Genomic DNA, 4,211 nt, shown 5'->3' with positions numbered 1-4,211 from the left:
TGAATGCCAGTAGAGGGGGCAGAGAGAGAAGAGGCGAGGGGAGGGGAGGGGAGGGGGGATAGTAGAGGATAGGAAAGGCAGCAGAACACAACAGACACTAGTATGGCAATATGTAAAAATCAATGGATGTGTAACTGATGTGATTCTGCAATCTGTATTCGGGGTAAAAATGGGAGCTCATAACCCACTTGAATCAAAGTGTGAAATATGATATATCAAGAATTATGTAATGTTTTGAACAGCCAACAATAAAAAAAAAAAAAGAATATCATAACATAGAAAAAATAAATAAATAGGGCTGGAGTGGTAGAGTGCTTGTCTAGCATATGTGAGACCCTTGGAAGGGCCTAAATCATGGCTTGAGATGAAAGATGAAAATAATCTCCATAAAGTCTCTGCCCCCCAAATGCATTGCTTCAATGGTGAGTTCTTTTTCTTATTCAGCGTTTGCAAGCTGAGTTGCCATAACCTTGGGAGGGGAAAAGGGTTGGGCTGGCTCATGTGCCAAGTTTGGGATGCCGTCCCCAGAGTCTGGCTATGGCTCGTGGCTGGGGCCCAGAACAACCATCTCAACAGCCCCGCTGGCTCTCCCACAAACATTCTGCAAGCTGCTCCCCAGGAGGCTCTGGGCCCCACCTGATGGCCCCACCCCAGCTGCTCCGCCCTGCTCACACCCAGGAAGGCCCTGACCTGCCACACAGGACAGCACACACATGCCAGCAGCCAGCCACTGTGGCGAGCTGCTCCTTAATGTCAGCATTTTTTCTTTTGTACTAGGGATTGAACCCAGGGACACTTTACCACTGAGTCACATTCCCAGCCCTTTCAATTTTTAAATTTTGAGACAGGGTCTTACCAAGTTGCTTAGGGTGTTGTTATGTTACTGAGGCTGGCCTCCAACTTTCGATCCTCCTGCCTCAGTCTCCTGAATCCCTGGGATTACAGCCATGTGCCACTGCACCTGGCTTAAGTCTCAACCTTATACAGAACCCCCTTTTCTTGATACTTCTCATATGAGAAACAAATTGGAACTTGGGGAGTGGAGCCCAGGGGCCCGCATGCTGGGTAGGAAGCACCCCCTCCCGCCCCTCTGACATTTTTTTAGCTCTCCACTTGAGGGAGGTCCTGATACCACTTTTTTACAGATGAGGAAATTGAGGCATAGAACAGTAAACGACTTGCTGCTCATCACCCCAGCTTTAGGAAAAGAAGCTGGGACAGAGACGCAGGCAGGCTGACCCCAGGGGTCCCCCATGCGCCCTGCTGTGGCACATGGATCTCTCCAGGGAGTGCCACCCAGACACACACTCCACTTCCCCAGGGCATCTTGAACTCAGAACAGGAGCTGGCCGGTTCCCTGTTCTCAACCACTTCCTCCTGCATTTCTCTCGGGTGGAAACATCATTTCCACAAGAAACTCCCTGGTGGCAGGTCCCCTCCCTCCCCCGTCTCCTAACTCTTAAATCCAGCTCTTCTTCGTCCTGTTAACCATCCACGTGCTGAGGTGGAGCTGTGGGGAGACTCCTGGCGTAAGCCTGCCTGCGTCCACGTCCCAGCTTCCTTTCTTACACTCCCTGTCACCAGGGCTCTGCAGAAGAGGCGTGGGACGCACTTGGCGCCAGGTACCAGCAGTCCCTGCCTGCAGCACTGGGAGAGCTGTGACCCACATCCCAAATGCCCGTCTAGTTCCCTCCAAGCCCGCCCAGCCCAACCTGCCACTGTGGTCACCAAAATGGCATCCTGCCCTGTTGCTCTCCCCAGCGGAGAACCTTCCAGTGGTTCCCGACAGGTGGCAGGAGGAAGGCCACCAGTCCCTCCTCTGAACGTGTAGCTCGTGTGATATCCACCGCCCTCCCCATGCCTCTGCCCTCTCCCTGGAAGGATGATCCCAACACCTGCCCTTGGAATACCCAATTTGGGGGTAACCCTTCATTTTGATACAATGTTAGACTTACAGAAAACTTTGCAAAATAGTGCAAATTCTCCTTCACCCAGATCACTGTGGGCATTTTGCGTTGGTTGGCATGCATATGCACGCACACACACACACGCACCATGTATAAATATTTTCTTCTGAGCTATTTGGTAGTGAATTTCAGACATATTTTACCCCTAAATACATCAGCATGTCTTCAAAGAACACGGATGCTCTTACATAATCAAATTATAGTTATCAAAATTAGAAAACATTCATGCGATATTTTCTAATCTACAGGCTAGGATCAGATGTCACTAACTGTCCCAGGAATGCTCCTTACAGCTCTTTTAGTTCTGGTTCAGGATCACACGTTACATGAGTTGTCACATCACCCTATTTCCTCTTACGTGACACTGCATTTTTAAAGAGTTGAAGCTTGTTATTTTGCAGAACATCCCCCAGTTCGAGTTTGCGTGGTGTATTTTCAGAATAATCCGCAGTCTTCCTGCTCGGCGGGAACAGCCCAGAAACAATGCTGGGCCCTTCTCAGCAAATCGAAGGGCCACGTGCTGCTGCTGGGTTGTCCCACTCTGGGTGGTAAGAACACTGAGGACTTATTTTCTTTCAACTTGAGTTTTCATTTCACCTTCTAAGGCAGCCTTCTTGGACCCTTCCCGCTCCAGTTAGGTCAGGTGTCCATTCCATAAGGCCCCGGGGCGGAGTCCATTCACACTGACCCAGTCAGCATGTGTGTCCCCACATCCCTCAACTGCAAGGACCACCTCTTGCTCAGCAGAGTGGCCTGAGCTCTGGTGAGCAAGAAGCACTTAAAACGTGTTTTTTCCGTGAATGAGTGAGAGAGAACATGTGGGAGCTGGTACAGTTTACAGAGCAGCCTGTGTCTGTCTGCGCTTCCTCTCTGCTTTATTCAGGAAGCATGGCAGACGTGGGGGGTTTCTGTTTGTGCCAGATTGTCACTGAAAGCATGCAAGTCTGACTCCGTCTCAGTTAAGAAGCATGGTATTTAGCCCTCCTTTAGGGGGTGACTGGGCCAATTCTAGAGACTTTGAAGTCCCAGCCTAGAGCTTTCCACGAGTTTCTTCGTGGGAGGAGAGTGGGAGTGGGGGACACTCTGGGCCTTTGATGGTGTGAAGTGTTGGGACTCCGCAGAGCACATAAAGAGACTTTCATAGTGAGCTGGCCTCCGCCCTGCAGCCTCTGTGTCACACCAGGGAGGGAAGTGGCCCCAGGACACTCCGCAGCCTCTCATATCACTGTCCCCTCTGCTCTTTCAGATGCAGGAGGAAGGAGACGCACTGAGGCCGCACCCTCGGCCTCGGAGGCTTCTGGAAGAGCCCTGGACGCGGTTCCGGAAGCCTGGCCATCTCTTCTGTCCTGTTTTGCTCTTTGTGAGACGTTGGCCAGCGCTGGCCTGCTCAACCGGATCCTCATGTGGGTCCCTCTGAAGTCACCGCTGGGAATGGCTGTCGCTAGGGCTTCGTGGCTGATGAACAACAGCTGTTGTGCGCTGTTCCTAGGTGGTGATTTCCCGGGAAACCAGGCCTCTGCTGCCAGCCAGGAGGACGGGAGACGTGGGTCCCCGTCAGCCAAGCCTGGGTGACCTGCGCAGCCCAAGCTGTAGGCTCATTCAGGGCAGCTTGCTCTCACCTGGTGACACAGATGGCGGCTGGGTCAGGAGCCAGAGGGCCGTGTGTGAAGTGAGCGAGAGCAGCCCTGTGACAGGACAGTCGCAACACACTCCTTAGCAGCTTCCAGTTCCCTGTGAGGGACATGCTCAAAGATGAGTGTCCTCAGGAGATGGCGGGGAGCGGTCTCAAGGTGGAGCTGTCCCCCGCCAGCAGGGCCTCCGTGGAGGTGGCGCTGGGCCCCAGCTGGGTAGTGCTTTGCATGGACGTGAGCCATCATGCCTCAGGACCAGAGCTTCCTCCCAGCCGGCCTCCTCCTGGACGCCCGTCTCTGTGTTGGTGCCCTAATGGCTCCTGGGGTCTTCTGTGTGCTGACGTGAATTGAGTTGAATTGCCTTGAATCAAATTGGACTAAAATAAATTGAATTGAAAGGCCTACAAACAAGAATGAACGTCCCCGTGGAGTGCCAGGCCCTGGGGCGTCAGAGCTGAAGGAGGCACCCCTGGTCACACCGCTGGGCTGTAGGGTGCTGTGGACTTGCAGTGAGAGCACATTCAGGGGTGATGGGTGGGGGAGGGGAGGGAGGAGTAGGGAGGCTGGGGGGTGACCTTGGAGCTGGGCCTTGGAGTACTGAGTGGGGAAAGAG

At 53.1% G+C, this 4,211-nt stretch overlaps 1 protein-coding gene across 1 annotated transcript in view; it reads left to right on the top strand.

Moving 5' to 3' along the window:
• Ssr1 (signal sequence receptor subunit 1) overlaps positions 1-4,211 on the top strand; it is a 38,440-nt gene extending 34,229 nt beyond the window's left edge. The window contains exon 9 of the mRNA XM_048799754.1: positions 4,201-4,211. The gene's annotated coding sequence lies outside the window, so the exon portion shown is untranslated. The remainder of the gene's footprint in view (positions 1-4,200) is intronic.

This window comes from Marmota marmota, unplaced genomic scaffold (genome assembly GCF_001458135.2).
Source record: "Marmota marmota marmota unplaced genomic scaffold, marMar, whole genome shotgun sequence".
Lineage (NCBI taxonomy): Eukaryota > Metazoa > Chordata > Mammalia > Rodentia > Sciuridae > Marmota > Marmota marmota.
Note: the sequence above shows the minus strand (reverse complement) of the source record. Positions and strands in the feature narration are given on the sequence as shown.